The following is a 17,939-nucleotide window of genomic DNA, read 5'->3' as shown; positions in this document are numbered from 1 at the left end:
TGTGCTTCTGGAAAGGTACGGGTGACTTAATTTGGATGGCTTGCTTTCCACTAGTCACTGCTCCAGCAAGAGCTTGCCAGAGCTTTTTTTCTCTCCCTTTTGAAGTGCAAAAGTAACTTTCTGCCCTTGTGCAGCCATTAAAGATCCCTCTGGTGCTCCTCTTGGATGGTCATTTAACTGCAATGGTCCTGACATGTTTCCACTGTGTAACTATTTGCCAGTTTCTGCTATAATCCTATGGTTTGGAGGTCTTAGGATGGGAGAAACAACCCTCTGGAGGTAGCGACGCCTCTGCGCTGACTAGAGAGGGAGTTTAAATAGCTACTTCAGACTAGACATTGAATTTTTTAGGGGAATAAAAATTAGATGAGGTGATCCCCAGGTTGGCTGCCTGGGAAATCAGTGTCAAGCAAATCTGTGAACAGATTTTTAAAAATGCAGTTGTTTTCAACATGCCCTCAAGAATCATAAATGTTAAAATACGTACTGTTAGCCTGGGACTCAGCATACAAGGACTTCTTGATTGTACCTCCTGTTTTTTTAGCACTGTGTTTTGTACACGTGGCATCTTCATGGTGGGAGGGGAGACTACGTTAATAATGAAGGAGGCTCTGAGTATGTGTGGATCTGCCTCAGAACTGTGGCAGCTTTAGGGCTTACCCTAGGCAGGGGATGATCTGGTAAGCCCTGCCATCACACAGAAGCCTTGGGCTGGATAACTCAGCAGGGGCGTTTTCCCACCCAAAAGATGTTGTTATCTTTATTTAGTCATCTTTTGTGTACAGCACTGCGATGCTCTGGTGTAAGCAATGAATGCCATTCTGGTTCTGCAAGACCCCAGGTCCATCCATTGACAGCAGCAAGGCTCCAGGTGTCCCTTGCAGTCTCTTCTGCCGCTCTTTTAGTAGCTTTGAGCAACACCACAAACTCTTCTGGCAGCCTCCCCATTCCCCCTGAGTTTGCTTTATGTCAGCAGCAAAGAAAGGTATTTCTGAAGCGTTTATCTCTCAATTTCTAGAGTGCTTTGCCCCGTATGAATTGGAGCAGTGAGCAGCCCAGTGTCGCTAATGGCAAAAAGACTGCAGTGAAGCATTTTTCATCTTCATTGCTCTTCAGGGGCCCAACATGGGAGACTAAGCAGGGACTTCTCATACGCAGTTTGAACTCCGGGGCTGGACTGTGTGTGCACAGTGCGTTCAGATCCCTGTGTGGCAGATAAACGTGCTTTCACCTGCACTTACAGTGCTTGTGGCACTACAGCCACCACCCCAAACCTCTCCCGGGAGGTGACAGTCTTGAACAGAAGCATGTCCCAGTGGTCAGGGTCCTTGCATGTGTCGCAGATCTCTGCACCAGCAGGCGCTGTCTCTGGCCTTGCACTGTGTCGCTTACCTTTGAAAGAACTTCAGACCTAGGGTGGTTCATTTTGCTGTCCTGCTTTCTGTACTCCCAAATGTGGGGCACGAGTGAGACCTGCTTTCTGAGGAAGCAGACTCATCAACTGCACAAAATTAGGCTCCTTTATGGCATCTCAGCTATTGAAATACAGGGCTCCCTCTCCCCGTGGCAGCATCTCCCTGCAGCAGTGACTTTCCCTGCATTGCCAGCCAGCACGGTACCGATGCGCCTGCGGAGGGTCAGTGGAACGTGGCCCTGCTGCAGGCAGGCAGTGAGCACCTGTAAGTCTCGCAGCACCTCGCTGGCCCACAGCCCATGCCTGGGAGCACGCTTTGAGCCGGTCTCTGACAGCAGCCGACCTACAGCTGCTGCAACGCTTCTCAGCACACCCTTCCAAGAAACACGGAACTATGTGAGGCACCATTGTAATCTAACTTTTCATTGCCGCTGTTTCTACTTCTTAGGCATGCATTTATTTAAGTGTCGTAGGTGCTTTTTTATTTTTTTAAATGATCTTTTTATTTTCTTTAAGTTTTCTGATATTTCCAGTGGGACTATTGAAGCCACTGCCTTTCTTTTTCACCTTGTGCTGCTGACCACCCTGACACAGTAGCCCCTGTCAAAACTGCAGAGAGCAGGAGCAGCTTTCAGGGGATGGCTGTGCAAGGGAAGAAATGGCACCATTGCCAGATGCTCCAGCGAGCAAACAGTTTTGGAGCCCTGTGATTTCCCCCTGCTGTATAGCAGAGGCTGCTGCTGTACAGAGGGCTCCCGACAGCACCGCAGCCATGCACTTAACTGACTTTAAAAGGGGCCAAGGTGAAGTAACCCTTCTTTCTTTATTTTTTTAAATACCCTGTGGTGCCGAACTGAAATTACAGCCAGCTTCTATTTTCAGAGGCCTCGGTAAGAGAATGTTTTTATCTGGAGATACAATGACTGTCGCCCTGTAGCCTGCAGTTCCCATGCTGGTGCTGCCAGGACCCATGAATGCGTGCTTTATGAGCTGCTCTCGCAGGTGTTCGGGGGGCATGTAATCACTAATGAATAGTAGGGAGACATAGAAACTCGAGGCAGGCTCTGGCACAGGGAGCTAGGCCAGGCTTTTTTCACTCTGTGAGAAAGGGGGTTGAAAAAGTGCAGTGCCTTTCCTCCGCTCCTTTGCATACTTGACTGCAGACAGCTCTCCCAGCCTCTGCTGGACTTGCTAGTTACCCGCTCCATTTATACTGACACAGATGTAAATTTGGCCGTAGAATTCAACATGCTTTTTTTTTTGCTTTTTTCTTTTTTTTTTAACCTTTCTCAGGGAGCTACCGCCTGTAGAAATCCTGAGCTGCTGGAGCGGGCAATGCTCCCATCAACGTGAAGTTTGCAGGAGCAGGTCTTTAGGATTTGGCTCAGGATTTTGCACTTTATGCCCCTTGCTGTCTTCATGCCAGGGCTCATGCATAAAATGTCAGGAACAGTGACTGCAGGGCAAGCGCAGTCCTTGGCATAATTTGGACTGTGTGCGTTATGGACGGGGCCTATTATGATAATGATGATTAATTCACCATTAAGCCTGTCTGATACTTCCACTTCTACAACTCTATGACAATCATAAAAGCTTGCCCAGTAACATATAGGCACAAAGGGAGGTGGACTGAGTTGCACGGGCAGTTTGAATTTTGGCATACTGGACTTTCAGATACTTGACTTTGCAGCCAAATAATGTGTCCTTAACAAAGTTCTGTGTCACGTCTGAAAAAAAATGTAGTAAAACCAACCCCAAGCAGGGTATATTTTAAAAGAGGAAAAACTCTGTAATTTTCTGAAGCTTCCACTTTTAACTGGTCTAACACAACAGCTCAGCAAAAGAGGGGAAGTCAGTCCAGTTTATTTTCTGATTCCCAGAGCCAGAGTCAAGTGATTTAAGCCTTCTTGACTTCCAGGACAGTGCAGAGGTGACAGACACCCAGCAGTGGCACCATGTTTGCTCAGGGCTTGAGCCCCGATGGCCAACCCCTCGCACCCCAATACACTGCCTCTCGCTTGAGCTTTGGTCTGTGAGGGAAAAATGGCTTTCCAAGCCGGGAATGCCAGTGTGCCGACACGAGTCTTCTGGCTTGGAGAACCTGGCCTCCAACTCATCTGTAGCTACTGCAGGTGGGGTGGACGTGGCCGCTGGCTCCTGATGGCAGAACTGCTGGGTCACAGCGTGCCTGGAAAATTCAGGTGGAGAACCTGAATGTGAAGCCAACTACCTGCTAAAGTGTTAGGATTTCCCTCTGGGAAAACTCACAATGATTTCTGATTATTATTATTGTTATTATTTATTATTTAAACATTCCCTGGAAGAGAATAGCCCCCAGGTTACAATTACTTTTATCGGTTGGTGTCAGGTTAACAGTTATCTATAAAGCAATATATCCTTACACTTAAAAAAATGACATTATTTTGGAAAATATTAATATTCAGGGTGTGCAGCCTAAGCCAGTGTTTTTATTTGTGCTTATATTTTTCATTGCCTTTCTTTTGCACCTCAAGGATACATTTATGATCTCCTCATGGTATTTCACTTCTGAGGTGATGGTAATGCCCTGAGAAAAAGCAGATCTTACATTACTTTGCCCCCAAAGCCATTAAAGTGCTTGTGGAACAGGGAAATGAGTACAGTTCTTGAATATTTGGCTGTATTTATCAGGAATTTGCCATTTTTTGCTTTATATCTGCAGTACCAATATATTCAAAGGCCTAATATTGGGGTAGCACATGTTTTGTTTAGCAATAAAGGGAGAATGAAGGACTCCCTACCCTCTTGGAAGTAGCATCCCTGAAGCATTGTCCTTTACATAAAAATCTAGGATGCTGTCGAACATGCCAGAGAAAATAAAACCTTCATCGCTTTGCACGTGTTTGCAAGTAGGGCTTTACCCTCCAGAGGAGGAAGCAGAAATGCTGAGGTGATCTGCTGGTAAATGAGGATAATTACTGATGAAGAAGGATAACACCTTGCTCTTGCAGGATACCTTTCATGCTAGGCTCTTAGTACTGGGATGCTGGTGTTGCATCTCCTCTATGGCTGAGGGAAACAGGGGCAGGAGAGATGCTCAGGATCATCTGTAGGCTTAGTGGCATACTAGGAAAGAAAATCATCACCTCCTGAGTGCCAGAACATGCTTTAACCCACAGGAAATGCAGCTTTTTGGTTTGAACACGGCTCTCCAGCTGGTAATGCCATGCTCTGCAAGCACTTTGCAATCAGCAAGGCAGCACCTGTAAAATAGGAAGTACCCTGATTTACATGAGGGAAAATGAATCACGCAAGGAGATCACCACACCTTGCTGCAGCTCTCCAGAAGTCAGGCATCACTTTGAGGCAACAGACAAGGCTCAGCTCAGGAGCAAGGAGACAGACACTTGTGGTAGGCAAGTTATCCCAGCCAAGATCCTGGTGGGTTGCATCACCCTCCAGAAATGTCCATCTCCACTGAGGGCTCTGTTTGGAGGGCGGGTGTGGATGGCAATGCTGGAAGAGGGGGCTAAGGCACTGTTTGGGGGTGCCTCTGGGACATGATGGGTTCTGGAGCTCACACACAAGATGTGGTTATAGCTAGGGTGGGTTGACCAAGGCCAGACATAGGAATTGTAGGAGACACACAAGGATCTAAATTCAGGGTACTGAAGTCTCAGTGAGGACACAGCTACCCCTCTGTCTTGACATGGAAGCGATATTACTCTGTAGTTTGTCATAATCTTGGCTTCTCAGTATCTCATTTCTGGAAAAGAAAAAAAAAAATATTAAAAGCCCAACGAGCAAAGACAGCCAACCTTTTGTTCAGGGAAGAACAGATTTCCCCAACCTGAATGGTGGCACCAAGTCTTTGCTAAAATGTGAATTTATTACTTCGCATTTGTTTTCCAGAAATCTTTTGCTTATCTGGAAAAGGTGATTGTGTATTATACCCCCAACCCCACCCCACCCCACCCTGCACCTTTTTATCTTTGGCAGGCTAAACAACTCCAATTACTTTCTAGCTTTCCTTGTACGTCATTTTCCCAGGATGTGAGCGCCCTTTCTGAGCTCCTCCAGAGGGTCTCCACCTATCTGCAAGCTCAGAACCTTGAGCTAGATCTAGTGCTGTAGCTGAATCCTCACCAGTTAGCAGGTGAGCAAAAATGTTCTTCCATGTACCCGGCAGGCTCCGTCCCACCAGGCGTACCCACCCCAGCGCCGTATTACTGACTCGCCTTCAGCTTGTTATCCACTCTGCCTGCCGGGTCTTTTTCTGCAAAGCCTGGGGTTTATTTATGCTTTGAATATTCCTGCCTGTGTCCAATATCTAGTACTTATATCCCTATTGGACTTCATCCAGTTATTTCAGACAATTTCTCAATTTATCCAGATCATTTTGAAGGCTAATTCTGCCCTTAACATACTGGCGGTCTCTCCCAGCTCTGTGTTGTCCACTAATTTAATAAACATACTCTCTGTCAAGGTCATTATGGAAAATGTAGGATAGAAATAAGAGCATGACAACTTCTTAAGTTTGACACCCACCATGCAAAAACTTCCCCAAATCATGCTGGTTATAGCATCAGGGGAATGTAACTTCTGCCCAGAAAATCACAGGCTAGCAGCTCTCCCAAATACTTCCAGTTCTGCTTTATTGTCAGATCTATATTTCACTTAAAAAAAAAAAAAAAAAAAAAAAGAGAGAGAGACCTCCCCCATATGACTGAAGTATTTTGAGATTTTTAAATAGCACCTTTCCATTTACAAGTAATGGGACTGCATATGTACTTAAGATGACATTTTCATTCATAAAGATTTCAGGATCTACCACAACTCTCACTAGCGTATTTTACTATCTCCAAAGTGGGGTATGGCAGCCATTTTAATGATGCATAATTAAAATTTGCACATTATTCACTCAAGTCGTGGGTTTATAATTTTGTGGAGTTACAAAGTTCTTGTTCTGTAATCAGTTGCTTCCTAACTTGAAGTCATCTCCAATTACAAACTGCTTCTCTAACCAATTCAAAATATGGCAGCATAATGTCATGATTGATGCTATAGAGAAAACTCTGGTACAGTTTGCATGCTATCAAATATAATCCTGGTGCAGGTGGGTGACTGAAGCATGGGGTAAATGCAGTTGATTAGATATTTTGTCTCATTCAGGATCCTTTTCTGTGAGCACTATATGACTAAATGCATATTGCATGAGGGGCCTGTTCCAAAGTCCATTGAAACAAACAGAAAGACTCCCGTTTCCCTCAGCGTACTTTGGATCAGGGCAAAAACACTGTCAGGCAGACAACAGAGATGTTGCGTTTCGGTTTGTGGAGACTGTCTCTTCTAATGACAAAACCAAATGTTTTGTCTGTGATGTATAAAGCTATTAATGACAGTGATTCCTTTGAGAGCCCGATGATTTGCAAATATTGAATGTATTTACATTTTACAGAGGAACGGCAGGGTTGGAGGTATGGAGAATTAAATGGGATGGCCAGGTCCTTAGAGAAGAGCTAGAGCCTTGCCCTCTGCAACAGCCTGAATATGCAGGGATACTTATCCTAGCAGCATTGCAGCGAGAATATGGCTGTGATCACATTCCTTGCTTCTAGCATCATTCCTGCTAGGGAAATGGATGCTTTTTCCTCTGTACATCCAGTGCATGAGTTCAGGCAGGTTGCTGTTTGTCCAGCAAAAGACATGGTAGGGGAGACCTCAGGCTACACCAAACGGCAGTGTGCTCCAGGAAGAGAGCAGGGAAAATTAAGTGTTACCATTTTCCAGGTCTCTTCACTATCTGAAGTGCCATGGCAGGAACAGTCCCAGCCTGTGGCTGGTCCTCAGTACAAGTCTCATCCCCTGCTCCCGTCCCAGCAGGGCTGCATCCTCAGCTGGTCTGAGTGGGGCTGGGACCCAGGAATTCCTCCTAGAGTCCAGATGAGGAGGTGCGAGGGCAAGTAATTGCAAAGCTGAGTTTATTTTTCTCTGTGTTTTTCAACTATGTCCGAGGGGTTTTCTGGTTTCCTTTGAAAAACGTCTTTACCTTGCTTCTGTTTATTTGTTGCCAGTGGCAAGTACCAGGCTGGCTGCTGCTGCTGCTGCTCCTGCTCTGCCGGGCTAAGCCAAGGCAGAACGGGCGCGGGCTGCCGGGGGTGGGGGAGGATCAGTAACGGTGTGCGGGCATTTCAAGCCCACAGGTGGGACAGACGTAGGGGCACTGTTGCCCAGCCAGGCGGAGAGTCCCTTACCCCTACGACCATCTCGTTTTGCTTTAGCACCCGCAGCCCAAGACCTAGGGAAGCAGCTGAAGAGGGGAGGGAGGGATCCATGCCGGGAGCCAGGGGCTGGAGAAGCGCAGGGAGCCTGCGACGGGGCGCCTGAGGCTGGCAGCCAGGTCTGTGACCCCAGCCGCCTTCCCGCCGCCTGTGACAAACTGGATTTAGATGGGTTCCTGCCTCTGCTAAATGTTCACGTTTGTATGTGCGACATTTCTCCTTCTCGTGCCCCTTCTTCTTCCTCCTCTGGCCTTATATAGTCACGGGAGGCATGGCTTCAGGGAGCAAGGGCAGCTTGCCAGAGCCTCCGACCTCCCCTGCCAACCCGATTGCTCTCAGGAGCTGAAAATTTAGTCAGACCTGCGGCTCTAATATAACTATTTGCTGCATCATGAGACGTTGTTTGTGTTTAAACACGGGAAAATAAATAAAGTGGTGCACACCTAGAGCATAATTCAGATCTGTAGCTGGAGGTATAGCCACCCCCTTGCATCCCTCGCCGCCCTTGCAGCCCTCACCGGTGAGCAATAAATGAAACTTTGTTCCCCCCGAAAGGCATGTGGTTTTTTTTCCCGTTTGCTGGTCTCTAGCAGTGCTCGAGACCTCCAAGAGGTCTGGGCGCAGATTGCAGTGACTTCCAACCTCGGCTCCAGCTCTTTGTGCCAGTATGGCTTTATCTGCGGCTTTTCTTCTTTTTCTTCTCCTGCTTTCTTTAAAAAGCCATAAAACAGCAAGTACTATTCAGTGATTAAGATTATTTGGGTTCACTTGGGTCCTGGCATGGTGCTAATAAAAAAAAAAGTTAAAGGATTTGTTCTCTCTCATTTGCAGAAGAAACCATCTCACTATGGGAATGAACAATTAACAACATTTAAATGAGCTGAACTTGGTCCCTTTCTTCCATTGTCTTTGTGCCTTTTGAATCATCTGGAATTGGATTTTCTCTGCTGTATATTTTCCGGTGTGCTAAAATGTTTTACATAAACTGTGGACCAATCCTGAGATGTAACCCCCTCATCCCTGTGGTCCACAATGCCTTGAAAAATTATGAAATGTTGTGGGTAATCACCTGGTTCTGTTGTACAATTACAATCTTTGCTGATCACGATTTTTTCCCTGCCATTTTTTTCCCCCCGAAGGAAATACAGTACAAAGATGGGGAGGGCGTTCTCTCCGATTCCGTATCTGCAGGCATTTCTGCCTTCATTAATTAAAAATGATAGCAAGGAAGGCAAGCAAAAGGTTTTGATCTTTACATCGAGAAAACAGTATGCAGCCTCTGCTAAAACCTTTTAGCAAGCGATTTAAGTGCACCTTTCACACAGTGCAATCTCAGTGGGCTGTTTATGTCTTAAAATATTGCCTCCCTTCCCCAGCAGCATGGTGGGATGCGATGCATTTGGTCAGATACAGGGTAAAACGATTGGGAAGATACCTCATGGGTTTTTGTCTGTCTCGCAGGTGCTGCCTCAGGTATTCCCACCGGTTTATTTTACCCGGAGCGCAAAGTGGTCCTTGAGCGTGGGCAGCCGGCAGGCTGCAGAGAGTGTTTGGGCTGGGCAAGCTGGGTTTGTCTCAGCTGCAGCGCAGCGGGAAAGGCAATGTGGTGGCATTGTGCTTGGCTGGGGGGAGTGAGCTGGGGAGAGGATTTAAACGCGTTTTCTGCAAACTATTAACCTACATATGGGGCCGGGAAGCCGAGGAAAGTGCAGCCGACAGTCAGCGTGGTGTGTCTTTAAGAATCGAGACTGAAACACCTTAAATGAACTCTGCAGCAGACAGCTGAAAAAAGCGCCCTGGCCCCACTGCCGCCCGCTTCTTCATGATGTCATTTTTTCAGGTGTCAGTTTGCTGGAGCAAGATTGGAACAGGCCTTGTTGCTAGGACATGAATGGAAAAGTGGCTGTCGATTGGCTGGCGGGGATTTCCCAGCCAGCCAATCGTGGGGGAGCAGTCGGCATAGAAATGAGAAGCAGAAAAGCTGCTGGCTGGGACAATTAATGTGTTTGCAGTGTCAGAGCAAATTGTGGTGCAAAGTACTGTGCGGGTACAATTAAACCAAAAATCTTCCCCTGTGTAGGCTGGTGATGCTGCCCTAATGGACCAGCCCTGGGTCTGAGGCAATTAGCAGCCATGCTGCCTTCTGTTTGAGTTAGCAGCGCAGGGTGGCTAGCACAGAAAGAGGACGTTTTGCACTTGCATGGCGCAGGGGTTTACATAACACTTTTATTACCTTTAGCCTGCAGAAACAGAATAGGTAGAATTCATTTCCTCTAATTTTTGCAATTATTGTAATATAAGTCCGTCATGCAAAGAGAAAACAGTACCAGTGTACTGCAGCACCTCCATGTAGGAGCAAGGAGAGAGGAGAAAGCAGCTCGTGGGAAAGGTTGGGCTCCTACCCTGCGTGGTTCTGGAATAAGCACTGCAGCAGCGACGGCAAAAAGCCAGCAGGAGCCTGCTCTCTGCAAAGGTCTTTGAGTAGAAAGTATCGCTTTATAAAGTGTAATTGAGTATGATTCTGTTATTTCAGACCCTGGCTATAAAAAGCATTCCTACTTAAGTTGTTAGTAGTGCCTGGCTGACAGAGGAATAGCCAAGTAAGCAGATTTGCCTGCCTGTCATCCTTAACTGTTTGCTAACGCCACACTCCTGCAACGCTGCCGTAGAGGTGGTTTTCTTACATAACCACCCGGCTTTTCCACAGCCATCCCCCTTCCCACAGGAGTGAGGCATCTCCTGGGTCATCGCATCCATTCCCTCACTTGCTGGCAGCCACTGTGAGCAGTCTGTCTCGGAGAGGGATGGAGCTCCCTCTCCAACCTCCATGGGGCTGGTGCCTCTTCTTTTCTTCTCTCTCCACCGTTACTTTCACTGGAGAGTCATCCCAGCCTGTCCCCGTTCTGTCAGGAGTGCAGACCCACCACTGGGATGTACCTATTGCCTCCCATGGCTCTGCAGTGGCATGCAATTCCCCCTCCGTGGCCACTGCCGAGATGCTTTTGCAGAGCTGTACATGCGCCAGGGTGGCCCACGGGGACAGTGGTTCCACTAACATAATTACAAGTGGCATGTATGGGACAAGGTGGCTGCAATGCTGTTGGGGGCCAAAAGTGGAGAGTTGCTTTTCTGAATCCCTGTGGGGTGCAGGGTCAGGGAGGTAGCTCCTGTCCAGCTGGTGCCGTGAGGTGGGGAGCAGTGCTTCTCGGGGGCTCCACGCTCTGGTCTTGCCCACTGAAATGGGAGCAGGTACCATGTGTGTCAGCACTGGCTCATGGTATAAGCCTCCAGCTGCTGAGAAGGCCTTGGGGCTGTAGGAGGGAAGGAGTACGTCCCATGATCTGCCCCTTTCCCCAGCACTGCTGCTGAGCTTACTGTGCAGCACACTTCCTCATGCGGCTGGGAGGATGGCTCATTCTGCAACACAGGCAGAAGCCCCACCGGTTCTTGGACCAGATGTAAAATATACCAGCACAGAAGCATTGGGTCTAACCTATACCAATTCCAGTTTCCGAGCATATGCATTTGCGGCCCATGTCTGTAACGTAAGAAAAATACATATAAAAAACATTTCTCTGTGTAACCAGAGCTCATCCTTAAAGCAGCCAGTTAACCATTTCAGTTCCTCTGTCTTGCCAGAGCAGAAGCCGTTTTAGATGGGTTTATATCCTGGAGGGTGAAGCATACTGAGTATCCCATCCTTGTTGGTGTGCTCATGGATGCATATGGGCAGCCACAGGCTTGCTCTGCTTGGCTCTCCTGTACCAGCCGGGTCGTGCCTACTGTGTGTGCAGCCGTGTCCTGTCATCACATCCCTATCCATCACCTGTAGCCTGGCTGCCTCCGAGCAGAGCCCACAGGGCTGCGTGGCTTGAGGAAACTTTTGTTTGCAAGTTCACTGTGTTAAAATAAATGAATTTCCACGTATGAGGCTAGGAGGGGGCTGAGAAGAGGGAACACAGACACACAGACCAGAGCCCTGCTGCAGAATTAGGGCAAAAGTCTGGCCTTGTTTATACTCATGTAAATCAAGAGTAAACCCAGGCAATTTTGTCATTCTCTGCTCTGACGCATTACTGTAAATCCTACTTTCGTAACTCTGTCATTATTTATGAGTATTACCACAGTGCTATATGAGATCAGGGCAGAGTTATGCCTGGTCACGTGCGTGTATTAAGGTCGACAGCTTGTACATTTAAGTAAAGGAGACAAAGGCAGTCGATCATCTTCATTTTACAAATAGGGGCGTAGGATTACATGATCTACTGGAGAGTCTGCAGGAAGCCAGTGTCTGGTCTGGACAGGAAACGGTTTTCCTGTCCTGAAAAACTTTTCATAGTAGAGGGAAAAAAAAAACCCAAAAAAAACCAACTCCTGTTTGACGTCTGGGTGAAGAGTTTCAAGGGCAGGAAAATGCGATCAGTAACTGCCCGATGCGAGTTCCAGATTTTGAACCCCTGGTCTGCAAGGAGCACAAGGACGTGCCCTTGGCAAATCACTCCTTGCTCAACAGCTTTCCCCTTGTTGGGGTGCTTATGGGTCCCCCAGCTGCCAGTGCAGTCAGGGATTTCTGCTATCCGTGATCAACAATAATCGCTTGAGCAAGATTGATTCATCCTCAGTACTTGAGGTTTTGTCTACTACATCATGTCCAGAGCACGGTGGAAAAGATGAATAATTTTGAACAGATCATCACCTACTAGGACAAAGGCATTTAAAAGAAAAAACAGGTTTCAGGATGAAAGGCTCTATGTTATATGTCTACAGTATCTATGCTATATGTGCACTGTATCACCTATTTAATCATCTTATGCGTAGGAAGGTGGCTTGGTTGAATCTTCCCATCCCCTGCTGACATTGCCCTTAGTCTTTGCTCACAAGCTGAGCTACTGAGAAGGATTGCCCTCATGACCACATTACCTGCTCCTCAGACTGGTGACTCGGTTGGTTGCTGTGTACTGGGGTATCTGTTGCTGCTATTCAAGGACCTCCTCCTGTTTTGTTTTGCCATGTTATTTTCCTATATTTAGCTGGAGGACTTAAATCATAGAGGACAAACGTAAATACCGTATAGTAGCCTGCCTTTCACTGACGAGGTCACGCATGCAGCGTTCACACAATCACTGCACCTCAGTAATCTCATGTTTCTGCATAACTCCACACCCCCATCTGACTTTTCCATCTCAAAAGACTGTATCTGCTAAAACCAGATCAGGTAAATGTAACGCCTTGGTATTGACCTAGGAGGAGAAAATTACTTTCTAATCTGTTGAAGACAGTGTTTTCTTCTCAAATCAGCTCGTCCCCTCCTCCTACCGTCATGCAGTGCAGTAGCCAGGAAAGATGAGGTCTCGGTCCACATATTGCAGAGGAGCAGCCTTTGTTAGACACAATGTGTGGATACCGCAAAATACTTGGGAGAACTGAGCAGGTATCTTTTAAAGGGGGGAAAAAAAAGGCAATTAATTAGACTAAATAAACATATATTAGAATTCAAAATATGCACAGCCAAAATGAAAGCCACATTCTGGTTCATTAAATCTGAAAAGACTTCACACTTTTTAAGCCTGTAATCATATTCACAGATGCATATCCCCTTCCCAACCTCCCCCCCTCCCGCAGATTTCACACCTTTGTAATGGCTATTGTAAAAGGAAGCTGCCAATCTGAGTCAGGCGAAGGTTTGCAGCACAGGCAGCCTGCTGCAGGGGATGGGCTGGGGGGAGTGGATGTACATGCGGCAGGAAAATGACTGTTTACTGTGGCATCTCTATCAGGTCCTCGCCGCAGAGTCTGTCATTACCAGGAGGACATGGGCTGGCGCAGTTCAGGTGTGTGAGGAGGAGGAGGAGGCACGAAACCTTGGCTCCTGCGCTCCTTCCCCACCCTGCTCCTGTGTCCTGTGTGACCGGGGGCCACTCGCTGAACCCCCTGCTTCCAGCCTTCTCTCCCTCCCCTGAAGGGTGGTATGTTACCAGGGAGCTAAGCTAAAGAACATATGGAAACATCGTGCGTGTATATATAGAAGAGGAGCAAAAAATGGATGCTCCTGGGGACAATAAACATTAGTGTATCGATGGGGGGTGGGGGGTGGGGGAGAATTTCAGCTATTTGCGCTGCTTTTGTGGATTTTTGTCAGTGGCTTTTCACTGCTGTTTGTAAAAATAAATATATATCTAATTTATTTGAATTAGTAAGTCTGTGAAACCCAGCAGTCGTTCTTTAAGTGAAACCTCTGGTTTATTCCAAAACAGCACAGTCAGAAAGAAAGATGGTATGTCTGCATGCCAGCGGATATTTGTAAGGAGACATTTTGGAAATCTTAAGTGATCAGTGTGAACATCTTCAAGGTGTTGGGGCTTGTTCTGGAATACCTTGGTGATTCAATGCTTTCTTCTGGCTTTAGATAAAATGAGATCAAAATTAAAACGTTTCTAGTATACAAAGTCTCACAAGCAGCTTTGTTCCACCATTTCCTTCTTTTAGGTTTGGTTTTGGTGGGGGTTTTTTTCTGATTTTTTTAAAGGAAAAAATATCTAGAAAGATTTCACTCTGCCCCAGTGTGTGTCTGTGTATTATTCAGCGAGGAGCCAGCTCCCTGGTCTGCAGCTCACTGTATTCTCCCTTTTCAAGAAAGAAATCCTGGGGAATTGGATGCAGTTACTCAGGAAAGTAAGAAAGCTCAGCGTAAGGTGACTTAGACAGAAACCTGGATATCGTGGTTTCTGTGCCTGGATATCTTGATCAGGTTAAGCTGATTAGAAAAGCTTCTCGGTTCATTCTTGGGCAAGCTGGAAAATGATCCCTGCTTTGTATAATGAAGTATGTTATCTATCCTGCCCTATAATAAATCGAGAGCAGAGTTGGAGGGGGATTGTCATCTGGTCTAAATTAGCATTGCTCCACTGATGTTGATGGCGCCTTGACAGTGCTCACCAGGTGAGGATGTGGCCCATTTAGGGAGTTCCCATGGGGTTACAAAAGCAGCTTTGAGGACCACAATTTCAGAGAAGGAAAGAAGCCAAGAAAGGAACAGGACAGCTTGCAGGGAGTCTTAAATGACATTAATTGAAATCTTATCACTTCCTTCATCTTAAGGTGAACCCAGGGCACAATAAAGAGCAATTATCTGCCATCTTCCTTCATCTGTCCCAAGTGCAGGGAGGGGAAGAGTATATCCATCACTCTTTCTGCTCTACCTTTTTTTTTTTTTCAGTAGACAATACGATATATTTACAGACCTGTCACCCCTTCAAACCCCTCCTTTCACAGGGGAGCTGAACAAAAGCAGGTGAAAGCAATGGAGCTGGGAAAAGAGAGGGGATCTGGAAACTGGAACCAAGTAGAAATGGGGGCTTCAGCCCTCCGAGAAGTTATTAAAGGAACTTGAGTTACCACACGTCAGGGGAGCTGCCGCAGGAGGTTTTGCCACAGGCTGGAGGGGTGTGTGCTGGCGATTAGCAGAGCTGAGCGGAGGCCTGGTACTCTGCATCCTGGCACGGGTAGGCTGGGTGCAATGCTTGCTGGAAGTGGAGTGAGGCAGGGACTTGTTAACAGCTCATGGCAATTGCCACAGCATCCAGCATGGGGACCGCTGGCAATTTTTTCCCCCAGCTGCCCTTGTTGGGACATCTGGGACATGAAATGAAGCCCATGGCCCTGTTTAAAGCATTAGCAGGACCAGCAGTGATCGCCACCTACTCTTGGACAGACACACCAAGGAGATGCAGAAGCTGGATCACATCCTGGTAGGCCAGGAGGGAGGTGGGTTCAGGAGGGGAGCTTTGTCCTGTCCTCATACGTATCGTCTCTATTCTGCAAATGCATGGAAGACTGCAGTCCTGGGGCTCCTAACCTGGCACTCTTCCCCGGTTGATGCTAAAATCCCCACAGAAGGTTTCAAAAGCAACATGGGTATGCAGGGTCGTGCCTGGATTCCCTTTACCTAGTGTTTGAAAGCAACTGCTTGGGTACCTGAAGCGACTGAGGACGAATCAGCTCACTCTGCAAAATGTAACCCATACCTTTGTTTGGACAGCAGGGGAGGCAATTTTATCAAGTCATAACAGGAAAATGTGACCAAAACCTTTGAGATGTCTTAGCTAGTGAAAAGAGGAGCAGAAGGATGTGGTGTGACCATAAGAGTCTAGAGAACTAGATTTCCTTGTTGTTGCCCACTTTCTTGTGATTCCTTGTGACCTTGGCCAGGATTTTTAATCTCTCTCTGCCTCAGTTTCTCTGCCAGTGAGCAAACAGAGCCCTACCTCCCAGAACATCTCAGATGCATTGGGTTTTGCGAAGTGCTTCGAGGTCTAGAGAGAGAAGGCTGCTGTGCATGTGGTTGATGGTTTGGAAAGCTGGGGTTGCACAGAGAAAAGCAGGGCTCACCAGCTCACTCTTGCATTGAAGAACATTCTGGGGTGTAAGTTCAAGCCCTGGGGAGGAGGGAGGAGTGGACGCGCTTTCCTGCAGGGTGCATAGCTTGATGGAGGGGCATGGACGGGCCATGAGCCGTGGGGCCCTTCCCCTCAGCCCCTGCCCAGGTGCTGCTCCCCGGGGAGAAGGGCTCGCACCCCCACCGCCCCCAGCAGCGCTTCCCCCGCAGAGCCGCTGGAGTCTGAGGGGAGTGGGAACGGGCACCAGCACCTGAAGCACTGAGTGCAGCCCATTGCGGGGAGCGGGGATGTGAGAGGGGAAGGTTCCAGTCGGCTGGATTTTGACTGTGTGTACAGAAACTCCAAGGCCATGTTGCTTTCTGACAGCAAATCGATGCTGCTGTAAACAGGAGAACAAAGGAGCTCGCAGAGGAGAGGGGGAAGGAACAAGGAAAAGGGAGAGATGGAGATCTGCTTCGCAGCCAAAGCTAAAACAACATTGGGAAAAGCTGGATTACTTCAGTACCTGTTCATACCCTGGCCAAAGCTGTTGCTCACCGATTCCTGAGGCCATCAAGGAAGCCGAAGCTGTGGCTTTGAGCGTGTTAGGTGTGAGGGCAAGAGCCGGGAGCGGGGGGCGGCTCACCTGCTTCCGTGCACAATTCGCTCCCAAGTTTTAGCAACCATTTAATCCCCGAGCTGAGGGTTGGATGAAGCAGACACAGTACATGTGCAGCTGGTTAGGGCTGAGCGTGCCCCTCCTCTGTAAAGAGTTGTGTCTCATGATGAATATCACTGGCAGGGTGAATTCCCACTCATTTGTCCTGTGGCTTTGACAGTGCAAGTGGTTTCCATACAGATCCCGCAGGAGAGAGTACCGTGGAAAAATGGGGATTTGGGAGCCAAGATGCTGGGACTTTTTTCTTCCCAGCTCTGCAGTGAAAGAGCAGATCTGGGGCCTGGCAGGTTTAGGTTTGGGATGGGGTCTGGCTCCTGACCCGATATTGAGGTCATGTTGATACACGGGTTTAGGGTTTAACCCATTGTATATAGGCTGGTGAAAGGGTTATTGCAGATAGCCTAGCTCGGGGCACCATGCTGATCTGCAGGACAGGAGCACAGGTTTCCACCAGTGTTGATGAGGTGGCAATGGCCAGCTGCTCTGTAGGTACAGTATGTCATTGGAAGGCTCAGCCTTCGAGGAAGGCAGGGTTTTCTTGTTTGGTTGGGGTTTTAAGCTCTTACGTTTCCTCTGGCTGTCACTGGGAAGGCCACATGGAAGAGCTTTAAGGACCGATCCTGAATGGGGAGAGGGGAGTTTGGAGCACACAACTCAGTCCCTGAATCTACCCATCTGTAAAGAATCAGCATAACAACACTTAATATGCTTCCCCAACATGGCAGTTGTGGGGCTTAATTAAACTGTGCGGAGTTCTCAGAGATCCTCAGATTAAAAGCTGTGCGTACAGTGAATTACAAAAGCAAACAACATGAAATTTTCCATGTGTTGTGCTAGAGCCGTCTTCGTTTACCAGAAACAATTTAATGTACCTCTTGCATGTAACTTGTTTATATAGGATGTGCTTATTATTCCAGTAGGAGGGAAATCTGGTAGTTTTGATTATTGTTTCTGAAGACGTAATCCACATAAGGCATAAAATCTGAATACAGTGGTAAAATAGTACAAATAGTTTTTTTAACTAAATATATGTGTGTGTGTAATTAGCCATGGGAAACGTCATCAGTTTTAATAGGCTTGAAAGATGGTGGGAGGTAAATTTAATATAGTATAAAAATAAAGGTAATCCCAGCAAAAGACAGGCATGGAGCGGTTGCTAGAGTCACCGCAGGCAGAGACAGTACATGTTTTGTGTCCAACAATAGCAGCAG

Source organism: Falco biarmicus, chromosome 20 (assembly GCF_023638135.1).
Source record: "Falco biarmicus isolate bFalBia1 chromosome 20, bFalBia1.pri, whole genome shotgun sequence".
In the NCBI taxonomy this organism is placed as follows: Eukaryota; Metazoa; Chordata; class Aves; order Falconiformes; family Falconidae; genus Falco; species Falco biarmicus.
The sequence above is the reverse complement of the archived record's forward strand: the minus strand, read 5'-3'. Positions refer to the sequence as shown.